The sequence below is a fragment of the Trachypithecus francoisi genome, unplaced genomic scaffold (assembly GCF_009764315.1).
Source record: "Trachypithecus francoisi isolate TF-2019V2 unplaced genomic scaffold, Tfra_2.0 Lachesis_group9, whole genome shotgun sequence".
NCBI classification, from domain to species: Eukaryota; Metazoa; Chordata; class Mammalia; order Primates; family Cercopithecidae; genus Trachypithecus; species Trachypithecus francoisi.
Window position 1 is genome coordinate 62,591,875 of NW_022681474.1, and position 22,150 is coordinate 62,614,024.

Sequence of the window (22,150 nt, forward strand, 5' to 3'; positions counted from 1 at the left end):
GGGTGTCACAAGGCTGTAACCAAGCTGTTGACTGGCTGGGTTCACGTCTGATGTTCCAAGTCCTCTTCCAACTTCACGTGGTTGTTGGCAGGACTCAGTTCCTTGCAGCTGTAGGACTGACGTTTCCACTTCCTTGCTGCTCTTAGAGGGCACCCACATTCCTCACAACATGACCCCTCCATCTTCAAAGCCAGCAAAGCTCCCACGTTGAATGCTTCTCATGTTTCAAATCCCTTTCCAGGAAGAGCCCAGCCCCTTTTTACCACTTTCCTGATTAGATCAGACCCATCCTCCATAATATCCCTTTCTTTCTTTTTTTTTTTCTTTTATTTTTGAGATGGATTATCACTCTTTCACCAGGCTGGAGTGCAGTGGTGTGATCTCGGCTCACCGCAATCTCCACCTCCTGGGTCCAAGCGATTCTCCTGCCTCAGCCTGGCTAGTAGCTAGGACTATAGGTGTGTGCCACCAAGCCCAGCTAATTTTGTATTTTTAGTAGAGATGTTGGCCAGGATGGTCTCGATCTCTTGACCTTGTGATCCACCCACCTCGGCCTTCCAAAGTGCTGGGATTATAGGCGTGAGTCACCATGCCCAACCCATAATGTCCCTTTATTGAAGTTTACAGTGCCATATGTCAGGGACCTATTGCAGGGTCTGAGTCCATCGTAGTCGTAACCTTGGGGATTGTGCAAGGTGTCCACATCAAGGGCAGGCATCTTGGGGCTGGCTTACAATTCTGCCTGACATGGCTATGCCCTCCCAAAAGCCACGTACGGGGGGCTCCAAAGGATAATTTGTGAAGAATAGGGGAGAAGGCAAGAAGACTCACTGGTAGGCGGTCTTCAGGTGGACAGCCTCTGTTGCAGCAGACCTGATCCTCTGCGCTTCATGGAGAACAGAGGGCAGCAGTAACAAGGTCTATACCCCACCCCATGGCATGACCAGGAGGTGAGAGCTGCCCTAGACATTGCAGAATGGGGAAAGCTCTGACCAGGCTTCCCAGGACAATACCCAAGCCACACTTGCTGTGAGCATGCCAGGGGGCATGGGGGCTGAGGGGTGCAGCCAGAAACATCAAGCCAGATGAGCTCCCCATATCAGCAAACTATACATGGGGAGGCAAGCACGTCACCCTCCAAAGCACCCACCTGCGACCCACCTGGAGAGTCAGGCTTCTGATGCCTCCATCTATGGACATCAACGGCCAGGAGACGTCGGGGGCACTGGCTCACGCCTGTAATCCCAGCACTTTGAGAGGCCTAGGTGAGTGCAACACTTCAGATCAGGAGTTCAAGACCAACCTGGCCGACATGGCGAATCCCCATCTCTACTAAAAATACAATAATTAGCAGGGCATGGTGGCGGGTGCCTGTAGTCCCAGCTACTTGGGAAGCTGAGGCAGGAGAATTGCTTCAACCCAGGAGGCAGAGGTTGCAGTGAACCGAGATTGTGCCACTGCACTACAGCCTGGGCGACAAAGTGAGACTCCATCTAAAAAAAACAGCCAAGAGAGAGCTCCAGCAGCAGCAGCTAAATAAAGCATTTGTCCCTTTCCTCTAATCACTTTGCTTCATGTCAGCTACACAGGGGCTGTAAGCAGAAAGTGAAAGAAATATTTAAAAAGCCAACCACTCCTCTCTCCTCCAGACAAGACTCTCAGTGCCTGGCAGCTCTTGGAGAAGGCCATGAGCACTAAATCTGGCAAGAAATTTAAGTTTTGATCTGGACCTTGCTGCTTTTTTTTTTTTTTTTTTTTTTTTGACAGAGTCTCCCTCTGTCACCCAGGTTGGAGTGCAGTGGTGCAATCATAGCTCACTGGAGCCTCAAACTCCTGGGCTCAAGCAATCCTCCTACCTCAGCCTCCTGAGTAGCTGGAACTACAGGCATGAGCCACTGCGCCTGGTCCCCAACTGCATTATAACCGAGAAGCTGTGGGACCTATCATTAAGAAAAATGAAATGGAGATTCAACAGAACATATGGTAAGGTTGCATTTGGAGGAAAAAAAAAAAAACTACTTCTTGTGTTTCTCACTAAATTCATACCATTTAGTAAATCAAACATTTACATTTACAAATGTGCTGAACTCTCAGCAGAGTGGTCCAAACTCTTGGGAGAAGACATAGTTCCAACTATCAAGAAGAGTGGAAAAAAATTCAGAGTGGCCTTTCAACCAGAGCCCAGACACGGAGTCTCAAAAATGTGTGCAAATGTACTGGGCACAGTGGCTCATGCCTATAATCCCAGAATTTTGGGTGGCCAACGCAGGCGGATCACTTGAGGTCAGGAGTTCGAGACCAGCCTGGCCAACATGGTGAAACTCCGTCTCTACTAAAAATACAAAAATTAGTTGGGCATGGTGGCTCGAGCCTATAATCCCAGTTACTTGGGAGGCCAATACAGGAGAATCACTTGAACCTGAGAGGTGGAGGTTGCAGTGAACTGAGATCACGCCACTGCACTCCAGCCTGGGCAACAGAGGAAGACTCCATCTCAAAAAAAAAAAAAAATTGTGCAAAAGTGTGTGTGTGCACATCCATGAGTGTGTGTGAGACAGGGTGTGTTTGCATATGAGCATATGTGTGCAGAGTGAGTATCAGGGTATCCACATGAGTGTTTGTGTGTGTATGAGGAACACACGAGATTGAATGTGTGTGACTGTATGTCTCCAGTGACAGCACAGAGGAAGAGATGGTCCAAGGCCAAAGAGGAAAGAAATGGCCTAAGATGGGACAATGTTGTATGATCTCCAACTGGCCAAAGAAAAATAAGAAACAAATTTGAAAGAAGAGGGATAAGTAAAGTAAGTTTAGCCACAATTTGTATTCTCATTTAGGAACCAGGGTCTTAATCTAGGGAGAAGAAACTCAACACGATGTACTGTAATGGGGGTTTCCAGACTTGCTAACTTTATTCTCTCCCAAGCCATTTGTCTCTCTGTTAGTTTAATAATTTTCCACTGCTGCTGTGTAATATAACTACTGATATACTACTGAGCCAATTTCTCGCAGCCAGTCCTGCTGCCAGAGAAACTAATGGGAAGAGACAGTGCCAGGGTCTACCCTGCAAACCTGCAAGGGCTTGCAAATTGGGTCACAGTTGCTCGTTGCTGAAGGGAACAGCACGCACAGGCTGCCATCTCCATTTAATTTTTTTCTTTGTCTTGCAAACAGCAATATCTTTCTTTCGAAATTCTGAAGAAATCGATTGCTTTCATATTTCCCTGGCTCTTTAAGGAACAAAAAGTCCTGAAAAGTAAAGACATTCCTCTTAGGTCCAACTCGCAGAAATTGTGGTGTAACAGCAGCGTTCGATTCCAGAAAGAGCAGAGATTCTATTTCTGTCAGTCTATGTCTCCCTGAAACCATTTTACGATTATTTTGTGTGCTCTGTTTTCCCAATTGGATGACTTAAACATCACCCCTGAGAGGCAGCTGTTTCCAGAATATTGCACAATTTATTGAGTTCATGAGAATTGTGATCGTTGGCAGCACCGACCTTTACTGAGGGAATCACAGGCACTTTAATTCCAATTTGTTGACTTATGGAGGAAGCAATTTCTCTCAGTGGTGTCCCTTCATCCAGGAACAAGAGCCATCAAAGTGTCACGGACTTATAGCTGGAAGGGCTCTCTGCTAGTGTTTCTGCCACTCTTTTTGGTTTTACACATGAGGAAACCGAGACTCAGGGAAGTTAAGTTACTTGTTAACTAGTCGCCCAGTAGCAGATGTGCAAGGATCTCTTAGCAATCCTGATTCCAGGTCTAATGCTCTTGCATTAGCTCTGTGCTGCCTCCTAGATGCGAGTCTTCTTAATATTGATAGCGCATTTGCTCAAATGTTTGCTAATATGGTTTGGCTGTGTCCTCACCCAAATCTCATCTTGAATTGTAGTTCTCATAATCCCCACATGTCGTGGCAGGGACCCAGTGGGAGGTAATTTAATCATGGGGGTGGTTACCCTCATGCTATTCTCATGATAGTGAGTGAAGTCTCAGGAGATCTGATGGTTTTATAAACAGCAGTTCTCCTGCACAAGCTCTCTTCCCTGGTGCCATGTAAGAAGTCCCTTTACTCTTCCTTCATCTTCTGCCATGATTATGAGGCCTCCCCAGCCATATGGAGCCATGAGTTCATTAAACCTCTTTTCTTTATAAATTACACAGTCTCTGGTATGTCTTTATTAGTAGCGTGAGAACAGACTATTATACTTGCCCTGCAAAACTTCCTTATTCTTAAGCAAAGTGATTTCCAAATTGTCTTTGTTAGACACATAATTTAGAACTACAATTAACTAAACACTAACTGGGTGTCAATTACTGTGCTATTTCCTGCACATGGACACATTTAGGGTCAAAGTACTGTACCAAGTATCATTTTCCTAGAAGCTATAAAATGTAGGGTATCAGTGAATGGAAAAAATAGAATATTCATTAATAAAAGAAATCCACTACAGAGAATCTCTTCCCCCTCAATATAACCATGGAGACTAGGCTGGTCATTATTTGCAGTTCACAAAAGAATTAAAGAGCCTACAGAAATATTCACAGCTATTGAATATTGCTGGCAAGTGAATTTGGTGTAGGTGCATAAATTTGTGTGTGGGGATGTGTTATAAAAGAATGAAGTCTGGGTTCAGCTGGGTGATGGCAGGAAAAACAGGATCCCAGAGGAGGCTGGAAGAGTTGGGAAGAGATGGAATGGATGGCCTACATGTCAAGTCTCTTCTCCTGCCTACCTGGCTACAGAAAAGGCAAAATTCTGTAAATGGATCATCTCGTTCTTACTGTAACACATGACAAGCATTGAGCAACACAAACTCACCTGTGTCGATGGAAAGAGTTAAACTCTGTGACATATTTAAGAAGGTTTATTCTGAGTCAGATATGAGTGACCAAGGCCCGTGACACAGCCCCGAGAGGTCCTGAGAACATGTGCCCAAGGTGGTTGGGTTACTGCTTAATTTTATACATTTTAGAGAGACAGAAGAAGTTGCAGGCAGACATCAATTAATCCTTGTAAGGTGTACATTGTTTGGGTCTGGAAGCAGTTGTGGGGCAGGCTAGGAGGGTGGGGCACGACTTCCAGGTCATAGTGGATTCAAAATTTTTTTGATTGCCAATCAGTTGAAAGAGTTAAGTTACTATCCAAAGACCTGGAATCAACAGAAAGGAACGTCTTCTAGGTTAAGATAAGGGGTTGTGGAGACCAAGGATTTCATTATGCAAATGAAGCCTCCAGGCTGTAGAGAGAATAGAGAACAAATGTCTCTTATCAAACCTAAAAACGTGCCAAACCCTTAGTCAGATATCTCCCAGATGAGGTAAAGACCTAGAAAGGGAAGAGGATTCTCTACAGAATGTAGATTTCCTCACAAAAGACAGCTTTTCAGGGCCATTTAAAAAGATGTCAAAGAAATCTATTGTGGGGTAAAATACTTCAGTGTCTTTCAGGGCCTGCCATCTGTACTGTGATGCTATACTAGAGTCAGGTTGGAATTTGGTGTCTTACCACTAAAAAGAGTCTGCTTTGTCAGTCCTAAGATCTGTTTTAATGTTAACACTGGTCAGTTGAGCCTGAATTCCAAAGGTAGGAGGGCATAAGGAGGTCTGCCCAAGTCTCTCTTCCCATCACAGCTTGAACTAGTTTTTCAGGTTTACTTTGGAATGCCCTTGGCCAAGAGGGAGATCCATTTAGTCATTCTGGAGGCTTACAATTTTATTTTTGGTTTACACCTGCTATTTACCCTTTTTCTGCTACACTGGCAAAATAACCCCGTCTGCTCCTGAAAAAGGCTTCCTGGTAATCTCTCTCTCAGGAATCAGGGTAATTTCTCTAGTTGTTGGCAAGTTTGACAGATTGCAGGGGAAATGCTACTTCATAATCCTGCTCCAGATGTGTTCTGACCCTAGAAGTGAACACCGAGAGCATTCTGATTCAACCCTACAGGAGGCCAGGGAAGGAGCACTGCCCAGAGAGAGAGTTCTGTACCTAAGTGCACCTTCATTTAGTATTTAAAAAAAAAAAAAAAAAGCACAGCAAAGATGAAGGAATGTTGACAGGGCTGTATGACATCAAACTAAGCAGCAAGATCCCCCTCCAGGAAGTGTCTAAGTTCAAGGAATGAAAGTATTCCAATCAAACACAGAGCTTGAGAGGAGTATAAAGGACTTGGCAGAGAATCACTGAAGTAGGAAATTAATAAGGTTCAAACCTAGTGTTAAACAAGCCTTCCGAATTCCAAAATCCAACAAAGCATCTTTGGTTGTGTTCTAAAGTTAAGGAAACTATAGTCAAGGGTAACAAGGGGCAAGGGCCCCAGCTACAGGGGGCCGGGTGGGCCTTGGCTTGCTCAGTCGTTGGGGCAGGCAAAAACAGGATGAGATGAGAGAGGCTCCACTGTGCAAGCGTGGGAGCAGATCCTGCCTTTCCTTATGATGTTAATATTTTGTTCATCATGGATTTTTTTCCATTGACTTTTACATTTAAAAACATTTCACAGCTGGGTGCAGTGACTCATGCCTGTCATCCCAACACTTTGTGAAGCCAAGATGGGTGAATTGATCGAAGCCTGCAACACAGAGAGACCCCGTCTATGCAAATATATATATATAAATTAGCCAGGCATATGTATGCCTGTAGTCCCAGCTACTCCGGACACTGAGGCTCTGGAGGATCCCTTGAGTTCGGCAAATGAAGGCTGCACTGAGCCATGATTGTACCACTCCACTCCAGCCTGAGCAACAAAGTGAGGCTCTGCTTCAAAAATAAAAATTAAAAAAAAAATTAAAAACACTAAAAAACTGACCAAATAAAGGCACAATATATTTTTTTAAAACCCATTTCATTTAAAATATAATTTATCTTGACTGCTGAGCTACTTTATGTCCCCTTAAATTTATTGTTCCCCATGAGTTCTCATTTGTTTCACTCTAGTCTCAGCCCCAGGAAAGAGCTTAATAGATGCAAGTGACAGATGTGAAGGATGGCGACAGAAAAGTCACCATCTCTTAAGGGTCCCCCAAGAAGATGTGGAGGTCTTAACCCCAGTACCTTGGAATGTGACCTTATTTGGAAATAAGGTTATTGCAGACGTAATTAGTTAAGATAAAATCACACATGAGTAGGATGTGCCCCTAATCCCATATGATTGGTGTCCTTATCAAAAGCGGAAATTTGGACACAGACATGCACCCAGGGAGAAGGCCATGTGAACATGAGGGCAGAGACTGGGGTGATGCTTCTATAAGACAAGGAATCCCAAAGATTGCCAGCAAAGTGCCAGAAGCCAAGAAATTAGCAGGGAATAGATTCTTCCTCACAGCCCACAATCCTGCAACACCTTGATCTTGGACTTGGAGCCTCCAGAACTTTCAGACAATGAGTGTCTGTTGTTGAAGCTGCTCAGTTTGTGGCACTTTGTTATGGCAGTCATAGGAAACTAACACACCATCACTGGTCTTAAGGACAGACTGAGCACCTCTGTATCAACCCTGTAGCCAGGGAAGACCAAATCAACTCGCAGCCCAGAGATGAGCAAAGCAATGCAAATCCAGAGGCTATGAGGGCAGAGTGGGAGGGAAAAGCTGGTTCATTATGGGGAGGGCGAGGCAGAGTTAGAACCAGGGCCATGATCACCATCAGAATATAACAACTTCGTAAAAATGCCAGAACCAGGCAGGTCAGGTAGACAGACATCTCTGAGGATGGGTGGCTGATCAAAGCAAGTGGGAGCAAGAGAGAAAGTATGCATAGGACAGAAGAAATTTAGCATTGAGTAATCCTCTTGGACAACAGCTACTTCAACTTGAGACAGCCTGTATTGTATGCATTTGACTGACTCTGCTTTTATAAGGCTCCTAGTATGTGCTCAGCTCAGTAACAGTTTCTGTTATCAGAGTGTGTAAGAGCCAGGCATGATGACTTATGCCTGTAATCCCAATGCTTTGGGAGGCTGAAGCAGGAGGATCACTTGAGGCCAGGGGTTCAAGACCAGCCTGGGCACCATAGCGAGATCCTATCAAGAAAGAAAGAGAGAGATGAAGAGAAAGAAGGTGAGAGAAAGAAAGACAGAAAGAGAGAGAGGAGGGAAAGAGGGAGGGAGGGAGGGAGGGAGGGAGGAAGGAAGGAAGGAAGGAAGAAGGAAGGGAGAGAGGATAGAGAAACAGTGTGTGAGTATCAAAATGAGGGGATAGCACTGAATCCAAGCTAGATTGGGGTCACATCAGAACAAGAAGAAAAGGAGAGGTGTGAACAATGCTACTTCCTTGAGCTTGTCTTAAGGTTGGTCTATATGAAAAATGTGTCTTTGGTCTTTAAAAGGAAAAAAAACAGAAGAGATGGAGGAAGGAAGGAAAAAGAAGGAGAAAGGGAGAAAAGGAGTAAAAGCAAGGAGAAAGAGTTGAAGGTCAGCTTCTTATTCCCCTGCATCTGATTTCAGACTTGGTCTCTATAGGAGCCAACTCCTGTTCACATTTCCTTTTATTTTGTTTATTTTTGAGACAGGGTCTCACTCTGTTGCCCAGGCTGGAGTGCAGTGGTGTGATCTTGGCCCACTGCGACCTCCACCTCCTTGGTTCAGGCAATTCTCGTGCCTGAGCCTCCCAAGTAATTGGGATTACAGGCATCTGCCACCACGCCTGGCTAATTGTTGTATTTTTTGTAGAGACTGGGTTTCACTATGTTGGCCAGGCTGGTCTTGAACTGCTGGACTCAATTGATCTGCCTGATTCAGCCTCCCAAAGTGCTAGATTACAGGTGTGAGCTACCACGCCCAGCCCTGTCCACATTTTAGATTCTTTTTCTACTCTCTTGCTTGTACCAACCCTGAGGAGTAAGCAGATCTTCATTGTGAAAACCTAAGCCTCATCAGCCGGGGTTGCTGTGTTAAAGATCAGTTCCCTTGCAAAGCATGACTTTTATCTTCTCTTGTGCCCTCTGGATTCCAACTGCCTATGCAAGAGGAAGAACAGGACTGGTTTCTGCCTCGGGACAGGAGGCCAGGCCTCTCCTCTCTCGTGTCAAGGGGTCTGGCTGGCCCATACTCGGCCCAAGCGACTGCCCTCACCATGGGCAAAGGAGCCTTGACTGGTGGGCGCTGGTCATTGATACCAGGCAAGAATGAGATTAGACATCACATGCTAAAGTGAATTCATTAGAGTCACTTATTTAACTTTCAAAAACTCTTTTTTTCATCATTTAAGGGTTCCTCATTAACTACTTGAGACTTGTTGCCTTTGGTTCTAATTTTTATGTTTACAACCCAAAATGGTCCCTCTCTGCCCTGCTCCCTTTCCTAGGTCACTGGAGGGTGTAACCAATAGACTTTGCCTGGTAGTAGCAGGGCCCTGCCTCTCATTTATTTTGGAGAGAAGGACAAGAGATAAAATAGGCAGAAATCCAGAGAGGAGGAAATGAAAGGTCAAACATTAACTCCAGCCTAAAGCACATGGTGCAATCCAGCTTCTGGAGAATTCTGGGCTGGGAAAGAAGGTATTGGCAGGCAATTAACAAAGTCCCACTTTGTTCCTCACTTGGCATAGATGCCATGAATTAGAACCTGGGCTGAGTGACAAAATAAACTACTCATGCTGGCATGATTCCTCACTCACAATTGACAGCTATTGCTTAAATGAACATAGAAACATTTTTAAACATTTCTGAAAAGTTAGTCTAAGACAGTATTTTTTAAAATTGGATCCATGGCATCAGAATTTCCTGGGATAATTTTTTTAAATGTACATTTCTGCCCATCCCCTCCCCCAACTCCTGCCACCAGATCGACTGAACTAGAATCTCTGGAGGTGGGTTAAACACAGTTGAACAAGAGGTCCAAGTGATTTTAATGCATCCTAAAGTTCGAGGTCTGGAATATCATGTAGCACACTGTAAAATGAATAGGCATTTTCTTGCCTATGAATACAAGATTCCAGTAAGTCCTTTTTTTCACTATTTCTCAGTGAGCTTCCCTTCCTCCTGCCCCTACTTTTTGCCTCCTAAATTAAACAGCTTCTCTTCTCTCTGCCTCAAAGTCTCCCCTGATCCATAACCTAGATCTGATATTTTAGAATAGATTCCAGTGTTCATAGGATTATTTGGGTGAAATAATTACCTAGAGCTCCTCAGAGTTTAAAAGCTTCACATCTAGAAATACAGACTCAATACCTAAGCAGTTAAATTTAGTCAAATAGTATTGCTTTATAAAACCAAGAGAGGTCTATCATTTATAGAAATTCTCTTTGAACCAAAATGTTGGTGACCATTAAAAACATGGTGGGACAAAAGGTAGAGATCCCATCCACCTGTAAGTCAGCGATTCTCAACTGCAGGCAGTTTTGCCCCCCCAGGGACATTTGGTCATGTCTGGAGGCGTTTTGGGTCATCACAACAGGGGGTTGCTACCGGAATCCACTGGGCCAAAGGCAGGGATGCAACTCAACATTCTACATTGCCCAAGACAGCTCCTAAAACAAAGAATTTCATGTCTAGCACCAGAGTTGAGAAACCCTGTCATAAATCATAGGGCTGTTTTTTTAAAAGGTCAACCGGACTTGCTAAGATTAGATGAGAACTGGATGACATTAAAGATAAGAAGCAACAACAGAGACACTCAAGAAAGCCAGGAGCAGAAACCAGGGGGCACTGCAGTGAAGGAACGAGAACTGGATTTCTGGGGTAGTCCGACACTTGGAAAAGGGAAAGGGAGCTCATACTGAGGACAAATGTGACAGACACTGTTGGTTTGTACCAGAATTAATTCTTCCCATCTTCCAAGTGATATGATTAGAGCTGGGCTTATCACTGCCCAAGGCTACACTGCATATCCTGGCTACCTCGCAGCTGGTATGACCATGTGACTAAGTTCTGACCAATGATGAATGGTGAGCTGATGTCATGTATGCAACTTCCACCCTGAAAGAAAATTGTTGCCCTTCTTCCTAGTAAACTGAAACATGGACAAACCCATAACAAAGCCTTGGCCAGCAAACTCTTTACTAAAGATGCAGATAGTGGCCGGGCATGGTGGCTCACGCCTGTAATCCCAGCACTTTGGGAGGCCGAGATGGGTGGATCACCTGTGGTTGGGTGTTTGAGACCAGCCTGGCCAACATGGTGAAACCCCGTCTCTACTAAAAATACAACAATTAGCCAGATGTGGTGACACGTACCTGTAGTCCCAGCTACCTGGGAGGCTGAGGTGGGAGAATCGCTTGAACCTGGGAGGCAGAAGTTGCAGTGAGCCGACATCATGACACTGCACTCCAGCCTGAACAACAGAGCAAGACCCTGTCTCAAAAAAATGAAAAATAAAAATAAAATAAAAGTTACAGATAGTAAATACTTTTGGCTTTGGGGTCCATTTGGTTTTTGTTGCAACTACTCAGCTCTACCTGTTAAAGCAACTGCAGACAGCATGTTAACAAATGAGTGTGACTGGGTGCCAATAAAACTTTAAAACTTTATTTGCAAAAACAATCTGGGAGCCATCATTTGTATACCTCTTCTGTAGGAAACAACAGAAGAACAAGGTGAAAGGATCATGGGTCCCTGATAAACTTAATAAAGTGAGATACCCCACCAACTCAAATCATTGTTAAGAGCTATTAACATGAGACAAAAATGAACATCTCTATTTTTTTTTGGTTTGTTTGTTTTGAGATGGAGTTTCGCTCTTCTTGCCCAGTCTGGAGTTCAATGGCACGATCTCAGCTCACTACAACCTCCGCCTCCCAGGTTCAAGCGATTCTTCTGCCTTAGCCTCCCAAGTAGCTGCGATTACAGGCATGAGCCATTATGCCCCACTAATTTTTGTATTTTTAGTAGAGACAGGGTTTCACCATGTTGGCCAGGCTAGTCTCAATCTCCTGACCTCAGGTGATCCACCTCCTTCGGCCTCCCAAAGTACTGGGATTACAGGCGTGAGCCACCACGTCCGGCCCTCTATTTCTTAAATGCTGTAGCTTTGGGAGTCTTTGTTATAGCTACTTAATCATTACCCTAAACAGACTATAATTTTCAGACTGAGTTAGGCACCTTATGTATTTTTTCATTTTAATCTTTATAAAAACATTGTTAACAGAAAAACCTTAGACAAATTAAATAACAAGAGTTTAATTGAGCAAAATCAATTCATGAACCAGGCAACTCCAAACCAGAGTGGGCTCAGAGAGGCTCCAAAGCAGCCATGTGGTGGAAGATTTATGTATAGAAAAAGGAAAGTGAAGTACAGAAAATGTAAGTGAGGTACAGAATCAGCCAGATTGGTTACAACTTGACAGTTGCCTTATTTGGACATAGTTTGAACAGTTGCCTATGTTTGATTGACCAAAACCAAAACGTGAATAGGTTACAGAATGTTTACACATCCAGTTAGGTTACAGTTCACTATGTACAGAGAAACCTTGAGGCCAGACTTAAAATATGTAAAGAGGCAGCATTAGGCTAAATGTAATTTAACAAGATATTGAAATCAGTATTACCCTATTTTATAAATGGAGAATCTGAGGCTCAGGGACATTTACTGCCCTGTCCGCAGTGGTAGGAAATAGCAGAGCTGGGATTTGTGGTTTGAATTCTGGCCTATCTTACTTCAAGATTATGTATCTTAAAAAAAAAAAAAGTCATAGACAAAGACATGCATAGCACAACTATTTATGGTTTTAGGGGTAAAAGATTGATTCTGGGCTTGTTTTGCAACACTGTGCTATGTACCAGTAAACAATAATATGCAAAGCACATGCAGAAAAAAGCACTCAGAATTCTCCCGTTATCAGCCCAAGTTATCTCCTAGTTATCTGGTTTGTGCTTTCAAAATCCAGCCCAATGGCGACTTCTTCCACGAAGGCCTTCCTGAGCCCTGTGTCCTCAACTCAACTCTTACAGGCCTGATAGTTTGTAAACTTTAATGGGTATTTTGGTTTCAAAATGTATGATCATCTTTCCAGGGATGGGCAGCCCCCCACAACTCCAAATAGGTTGCAGACTCCTCCAGAGCAGAGCCGGCCTCTTAACCTCATCAACCCCATAGTGCCAAGTACTATGCCTTACACGCAAAACGCTATTGCAGGTTACAGGTGGGCCACTGGTCTGTGACTCTAACAAGCCCTGGTGTAGTAGTTCATTTTCAGGGTGCTGATAAAGACATACCAGAGACTGAGTAATTTATAAAGGAAAAGAGGTTCAATGGACTCACAGTTTCACATGGCTGAGGAGGCCTCACAGTCATGGCAGAAGATGAATGGCACATCTTACCAAGCGAAAGGGGTTTCTCCTTATAAAGCCATCAGATCTCATGAGACTTATTCACTACCATGAGAACAGCATGGGGAAACCACCTCCATTATCCAATGATCTCCCACTGGGTCCCTCTCACAACACATGGGAATTCTGGGATCTACAATTCAAGATGAGATTTGGGTGGGGACACACCCAAACCATATCACCTGGCAAGAAAAGGAGGTCAATGAAGGACTGAGCTGTTTCATATCTCAGTGTTCTCATTAATACTGGGCATTCACTTCATGGGAAGATTGCTCATGTGACATGCCCAAAGAGTTCATGTACTCTTTACATATAGGAATGAGGTTAGGTCAGATTGCTCCATCCTCATGTGCTTCAGAAAAGCAAAACCTGGGGAATTTCAAGCATCTCCTTTGCTCCGTTGCTGACAGAGGTCTGCCTTGTTTTCCCTTGTGACATGTTTGCATTTCACTCTCAAAGTGTGCCTACCTCAGGTTTTCATTTATAGTTGGATTTTCTACTGTTCTCATTTAATTCCTTCTCAGATTCTCCAACTGCATGTTGCCCATGAGCTACATGGTACCCAATAGTAATACGATACCATGCAAAGGCCACCAGGAACCATTCTCCTAGACTCAAGTGACTAGGTTCTGCTAACTTTACAATCCTTCTGCCAGCAATCAGAAAACAACCGCAGGTCAGCTTCCTTCTCCAATCCCAAAATCTGTTTCGTGACCTTGCTGTGCACAGAGAACTCCTAGAAGCCTCCTTCCTAAGTCACTATTAGCTTTCTCATCAGCCATATTTCCAAACCAAAATAACTCATCAGTGAGAAAATAATGCAAAAACTTGAGAAATATTACCAGAATCATAACTTCTATTCTCCCTTTTGAGATTGAGGATCCTCCAGGGCAGGGTCTGAGTCTCGTTCATCTATTTACCAATTTTTTAAATATATATTTGTGGGTACATAATAGGTGTGTATATTTGTGAGCTACATGAGATATTTTGACACAGGCATTGAATGTATAATAATCACATCAGGGTAAATGGAGTATCCATCACCTCAAGCATTTATCATTTCTTTGTATTACAAACATTCCAATTACACTCTTTTAGTTTTTATTTCATTTATTTATTTATTTATTGTTGAGACACAGTCTCACTCTGTCACCCATGATGGAGTACAGTGGCACGATCTTGGCTCACTGCAACCTCCACCTTCTGGGTTCAAGCGATTTTCCTGCCTCAGCCTCCTGAGTAGCTGGGATTGCAGGTGCCCGCCACTACACTAGGCTAATTTTTTTGTTTTTTGTTTTTTGACCTCAGGTGATCCACCCACCTCAGCCTCCCAAAGTGCTGGAATTACAGGCATAAGCCACCATGCCTGGTTATTTTAAAATGTACAATTAAATTATTTCAGTTATATTAAAATGTATAATTAAGTGATTATTGACTATAATCAACTTATGGTGCTATCAAATAGTAAATCTTCTTCATTCTATTTTTTGTATCCATTAACCACCCCCACTTCCACTCCCAGTTCTCCACCACCCTTCCCAGCCTCTGGTAACCATCCTTCTACTCTCCATTTCCATGAGTTCAATTGCTTTAATTTTTAGCTCCCACAAATAAGTCAGAATATATGAAGCTGGTCTTTCTCTGCCTGGCTTATTTCACTTAACATAATGTCCTTCAGTTCCATCCGTGTTGTTGCAAATGACAAGATTTCCTTCTTTTTATGGCTAAATAATATTCCACTGTGTGTATGTATCACATTTTCTTTATCCTTTGTCTGTTGATGGACACTTAGGTTATTTCCAAATCTTGGCTATTGTGAATAGTCCTGCAGTAAACATGGGAGTGCAGATATCTCTTTGCTATACTGAATTCCTTTCTTTGGGGTGTAGATCTACCCCTATTCAGCTTTATACCCCTAATGTCCAGCCTTTCTACATTTAGTAGTTGATCAAGAAATGTTTGTTGATCTAAAATGATTTGCAGCATCCCTTGCACCAAAGGAAGACAGCTGTGCCAAGTGGGAGTGAATTCTCACTGTGAAGCCCACAGGGGACTGGTCTTCCAAAATCAGGCACTGTCACCCCCTCCACCCCCACCCGCTGGAAGCACCTGCCTGTTACCCTTTATCATAGTAAGAACAAATACTCGGTTGGTTATGACTAAAGATGCAAAGAGGCCATCACATGCCTTCTAATTAATTAAGGTGGATTAAATCACAGATATTAAAGATTTTGAGTGTTCTGTTATTTTAGCTTTATATTTAAAGACTCGATGATGACCTGTTCCTCTGTGTGCCATGAATCATGTGGTGAATAAGTGATTTAAGGTAACTACTACATTATACCCAGGAGGGCCTGTCGATATGGCTTGCTATCAACTGCCACTTTATATCAAGGCTAATGGAATGAAATGTAATAGGAAATCCTGGTTTGGGGGAAAATAAAAGAGTAGTTGTTCATTGATTAAATTTACCTGAAAGTCTGACATATCCATCGACCAAATGTTGTATTTCTGAATGAGTCATGTGCTTTTAAGAGCCTGCCAGTAAAATGCTGGTTGCATTTTTGACTGATCACCAAAACCATCTGTTCACTAGGTGAATGCCTATGATCCTAGGGACCTGGAGCTTCAGAAGCTCCAAACATGCCCAGTCAGTACTGTCGGCCTTGATTGATCCTATCTGCTGCTGAAGACCCCAACCCAGTGAGCCTAGAACACAGATCAGAAAGGCCTTGTGAATAAACTGGTCCAAAGCTCACATTCTGCAGATGAGGAAACCTTTCTGCTACACTGATCAGTTTCCTATTGCTGCTGTAATAAATTACCCCCAACCTAGTGACGTTAAGCGACACAGATATACTCTCTTCTGGTTCTGAAGGTCAGAAGTCTAAAATGGAGGCCTGGCATGGTGGCTCATGCATGTAATCCCAGTACTTTGGGAGGCCACAGCAGGAAGATCACTGGAGGCCTTTGGAGACCAGCCTGGACAAAATGGTGAGACCTCATCTCTGCAAAATTAAAACAAAAAGAAAAATTAGCCTGATGTGGTGGCATACACTGATGTCCCAGCTACTCGAGAGGCTGAGGCGGGCGGGATGGGAGAATCATCTGAGGTCAGGAGTTTGAGGCTGCAGTGAGCTATGATCATACAAGTGCACTCTAGCCTTGGCAACAGAGTGACACCCCATCTCAAAAAAAAGTCTAAAATGGATCTGCAAGGCTGGGTTCCTTTTGGAGTTTCCATGAGAGTATTTCTCTCCTTTCCTTTTCCAGTTCCTAGTGACCACCTGCATCTTTCAGCTCTTGCCTGCTTTTCTTCATCTGTAAAGCCAATAGGGCAGAGTCTTCTTTCCCATATGACCTCCTGTCCCTCTCTTATAAGAGCCCCTGTGACTATATGGGCCTACCCAGGTAATCCAGAATCGTCTCCCCAACTCAACACTCTAAAATGAATCCCATCTACAAAGTGCCTCTGCCACATAAAGTAACATATTCACAGTTTCCAGGGAGTAGAATGTTGACATCTCTGGAGGACCATTACTCAGCCAGCCTTGCTGTCAAAAGAGGAAATTTTGTCAACAAACCACTGAAAATATTTCTCTACAGCCTCGAATGACAGAAATGCAGGTATCTTATCAATCTCTGGCAGACGCAGTGGTGAGAGCACAGACTATGAGCACAGGAATCAGGCAGGCTAAGTCTGAGCCTGGCTCTGCCATTCACAAGCTCTGCAGGCTTGGACTAAGCCATTTATGAATGGTTCATGCCACAAAAGCCTCAAAACCTTGAAGGAAGTGGTAGGAAATGAGGCAAGCAGACAGAGGGTGAGAGACTTGAAGTGCACTGATGAGCTGCATGGAGAAGTATGAGTTCCACGAAAGCAGAGATCTCCTTTGCTTTGTCTACCTCTACACCCTCAGTGCCTAGAATAGTGCTACCATAGGAAATGTTCGATCAATGAGTGTTCAATGTCATGAACAGGTTCATATTAAAACTGACCCTGGTGAACACTTTTACATGACAGGCAGGAATGTAAACTGGTATAACCATTATAGAAAACAGTATGGAGATTCCTTGAAGAACTAAAAGTAGAACTACTAATAGATCCAGCAATCCTACTGGGTATCTACTCAAAAAAAAAAAAAAAGAAGTCATTATATGGAAAAGATAAATACACATGCATGTTTATTGCAGCACAATTCACAATTGCAAAGATATGGAACCAATCTAAGTGCCCATCAACCAAATGGATAAGGAAACTGTAGTATATATACACCATGGAATACTGCTCAGCCATTAAAAGGAAGGAAATAATGTATTTTGCAGCAACTTGGATGGAGCTGGAAGCCATTATTCTAAGTAAAGTAACTCAGGAATGGAAAACCAAATATTGTATGTTCTCACTTATAAGTAGGAGCTAAGCTATGAAGATGCAATGGCATAAGAATGATATAATGAACTTTGGGGAATCAGGCGGAAAGATGGGAGGAGGCTGAAAGATAAAAGGCTACATATTGGGCACAGTGTACACTGTTTGGGTGATGGGTACACCCAAATCTCAGAAATCAGCACCAAAGAACTTATTCACATAACCGAAAACCACCTGTACCCCAAAAACTATTGAAATAAAAATTAAAAGTAAAATAAAATTGACCCTAGCATAGAGTTGGGTTCAATAAATACTTGTGAGTGAATAATATAATACATGAATTTTAGTGGAGATGTGGTTTAGTGGCTTTTATTATTTCCTCCTCAAAAAGGGTTGCAAACTCCAATGCATAAGGTGCCAGGAGGCTAAGGGAGAGAATGTGTAGCTGGTCTAAAATGCACAGAGACCAGTCAGCCCCTGATTATTCTTACCACTGAGAATTTTGGCTCAGCGCAGCCAGATTTTCTGATATTTTTATTTAAAGAGACACCTCAAATCCAGGTTTTCATAGGAGATCACTGGTTTTTAAACATTGTCTCAAATTATTTTAAGCATCGTTCTTTAGGGCCAGCTAAATATCTGCCAGCCAAATTCAGACCAAGGCCCTTACTTTGCTATGTCTCCTCTTCCACCTTCCTTAACTTCCAGGGCAGTGCAGGTTTGATAATGAGATAACCTTGAATGGCTTATTGTTCAGAATTTAAAAAGGAAAGAAGAGAAGGGTCTCCCACACACATAAAAAAGCTCAGCCTAATAAGATTCCCATGTGGGCCCCCTCCTAAAAAATAAATCAAGATCAGAGAGATGACAACTTGCTGCCAATCAGTCCACAGCAACCAGAAACACAGCCTTCTCTTTGTGAGGCTTGAGGTGTCGCTGATAAATTAAGCAGAGCCCAAGGACAGTCCTAGATTCTAGAACTCCACCCAAGTCCTCGGATTGCAATTACAAGGTAAGAAACACCACTTAGACCCCGTTGCAGAGTACTATCTTCATAACTAAGATGCACATACTTGTCTACTGATGTCTTTTATTTAAACATGGATTATCTACTTCCTCAGATTTTTTATGACAAACTGTCATGATCCCCCCGTCTGGGCAGCAGCATTTCTTACCCAGCATCAGTGGGCAGGCTCTCAGATGTGCAGGCTCAGACTCAGCATGTAGCCGCTGCTCTAACAGGTACAGGCTGAAGGGGATGGAAGTTCAGACTGGATAAGCTCCCTGAGAGCTCATGCCTCAGGATGGAAAGATGAGAAGTTCCAGGTGGAGTTTTACCTGTTCTGGCAATTATCCAGTGACTGTGGAAGAGTCAGCGACCCTTTCTGGGCCTCAGTTTCCAAATCTGTAGACTAAGGGAACTGCCAGGTAATTGTTGTTACCAGAAAGGTGTCCTGATCCAGACCCCAAGAGAGGGTTCTTGGATCTTGCACAAGAAATAATCTGGGGCGAGTCCATAAAGTGAAATTTTATTAAGAAAGTAAATAGATAGCTCTCTCTCCTCCTGTCGCCCAAGATGCCGAAAGGAAAGAAGGCTAAGGGGAAGAAGGTGGCTCCGGCCCCTGCTGGCGTGAAGAAACAGGAGGCCAAGAAAGTGGTGAATCCCCTGTTTGAGGAAAGGCCTAAGAATTTTGCCACTGGACAGGACATCCAGCCCAAAAGAGACCTCACTCGCTTTGTGAAATGGCCCCCCGCTGTATTAGGTTGCAGTGGCAGAGAGCCATCCTCTATAAACGGCTGTCCTGCAATTAATCAGCTCACCCAGGCCCCAGACCACCAAACAGCTACTTAGCTGCTTAAGCTGGCCCACAAGTACAGACCAGAGACAAAGCAAGAGAAGAAGCAGAGGCCGTTGGCCCAGGCCAAGAAGAAAGCTGCTGGTAAAGGGGACGTCCCCACTAAGAGGCCACCTGTCCTTCGAGCAGGAGTTAACACCGTCACCACCTTGGTGGAGAACAAGAAAGCTCAGCTAGTGGTGATAGTACACAACGTGGATCCCATCGGGCTGGCTGTCTCCTTGCCTGCCCTGTGTCATAAAATGGCGATCCCTTACTGCCTTATCAAGGGGAAGGCAAGACTGGGCCGTCTAGTCCACAGGAAGACCTGCTCCACTGTCGCCTTCACACAGGTGTACTCGAAAGACAAAGGCGCTTTAGCTAAGCTGATGGAAGCTATCAGGACCAACTACAGTGACAGATACAATGAGATCCGCCATCACTGGGGCGGCAATGTCCTGGGTCCCAAGTCTGTGGCTTGCATTGTGAAGCTCAAAAAGGCAAAAGCTAAAGAACTTGCCACTGAACTGGGTTAAATGTACACTGTTGAGTTTTCTGTACATAAAAATAATTAAAATAATACAAATTTTAAAAAGAAAAAAAGAAAGTAAAAGGATAAAGAATAGTTACTCCATTGGGCAGAGCAGTGGTGTGGGCCACTCAGCTGCTTGTACTTATAGTTACTTCTTGATCGTATGCTAAACAAGAGATGGATTATTCATGAGTTTTCTGGGAAAGAGGTGGGCAATTCCTGGAACTGAGGGTTCCTCTCCCATTTAGATCATATAGGATAACTTCCTGATGTTGCCATGGCATCTGTAAACTGCCATGGTGCTGGTGGGAGTGTCTCTTAGCATGCTAATGCATTATAATTAGCACATAACGTGCAGGGAGGACGACCAGAGGTCATTCTCATTGCCATCTTGGTTTTGGTGGGTTCTGGCCACTTCTTTACCACAACCTATTTTATCAGCAAGGTCTTTATAACTCGTATCTTGTGTTGACCTGCTACCTCATCCTGTGACTTAGAATGCCTTAACCTCCTAGGAATGCAGCCCAGTAGGTCTCAGCCTTATTTCAACCAGCCCCTATTCATGATGGAGTCGCTCTGGTTTGAATGCCTGTGACATGGTGACTCAAGCCTATGATCCCAGCTACTCGGGAGGCTCAGGTAGGAGAATCACCTGAGCTCAGAGGTTTGAGGCTGCAATGAGCCATGATACACCACTGCACTTCAGCCTGGGTGACAGAACGAGACTTTCACTAAAAAGAAAAGAAGAAGAAAGGAAAAAGAAGAAAGAATTTTAAAAAAAGGAAGAGGAAGAAGGAAGAAGAGAGCTGGCTGTGAAATGACTTGCAGGTCCTCCCTGATGTGGCAGTCTCTGATTCTGTGACTCCACCTCCCTTGGTGATACCATCCCCTTCCTCTGGTGTCACATAGAACTTCAGTGATGCCCACCAGCATCTGCCAGGCATGGAAGCAACGGGGTATGCAAAGATACAAGAGAGGGAATAATAGAGCCTGCTTCCTCCACATTTTCCTTGACCAGATCAAACTGATCGACAGCAACTTGGGTAGCAAACCCCTTAGCCAGTGTGCCCACCTATTTGTACCATGACTTGTAGGAAGCCAAAAAATTTCACCCCAAAATATATTTCCTTGATATATTTCAAGATGGCTATTCGGAAGGGTTGGAAATAGAAGAGTAGCTAAGAAGCTGTCTTTTGCAGAGAAATTTGCATCTGTAGAGGAAATCTGTGTCCTTGCAGCCAGGCTTTCCGAGGTCCTCCCTGGTCCAGATCCAGGAAAGATGAACTGAGAGTCTGACATCTCTCAAGATCTGAAAGGAACATTTCCCCCCTTTTCTCTCCAAGGGCTGCTACTCGTGAGGTTTCACCTACATAACAAGACCACCTTTGCTAGCCAGGCATCCTCTTCTCTCCTTTCCATAACCTGTTTTGCCTATTGTCACCTGATTTACCACCATAACCTGTTTTGGGCTGGGTTCTGGGCCCCCATTCTTTGTGCAACCTCAAGATGGTATAAAAGCATCAACCATTTGGCCATTTCTTTGAGATCTTATATTATGTCAGACTCCTGTGCATATCAATAAACATACACTTTTTATCCTATTAATTTGCCTTTTGTCAGTTGATTTCTCAGAGAACTTTCAGAGGGTGGAAGGGAAGTATTCCTACAACCTCTGTCCATTTGAAGAAATTGTTCTGAACAACTCTGGGAAGAAAGCTGAGGAAGAGATTGTTTTTGACCACAGACCAACTCACATATCTTTCTTCTTAATCCTTTGAATAAATGATTCATGGAATGCATGCATTTTAAGAAATTGAATGCTTTTCAATTGTTTTCCTGGAACTTTCCATTTCTGAACAGTAATAAATATACCCAACCATATAGCTGAGTGACTGTCAGAATGTCCCATGTGTTTGTTATATTTGCTCCAGAAAAATTCATTAATAAATAAACATATTCCATAAATATGTCAGATAAAACAAAGGTAATGAGATTCACTTCTAACAAGTCAATATTGAGAATAACAAATGATGACCTTTTAGGGGATTTTCCTGTAAGTTTCCTGAAAGCCCCATAAATCTTTTCCTTCACCTGCTTCTATCCATGACTATGTTCTCCTGATTAAAAATTTACCATCCCACAATTAAAAATCCG

At 43.5% G+C, this 22,150-nt stretch overlaps 1 long non-coding RNA gene and 1 pseudogene across 1 annotated transcript in view; one reads left to right on the forward strand and one right to left on the reverse strand.

Moving 5' to 3' along the window:
• LOC117082296 overlaps positions 1-22,150 on the reverse strand; it is a 102,271-nt gene that overhangs the window by 42,848 nt on the left and 37,273 nt on the right. The window lies entirely within an intron of this gene.
• On the forward strand, positions 19,206-20,000 carry LOC117082295 (annotated as a pseudogene).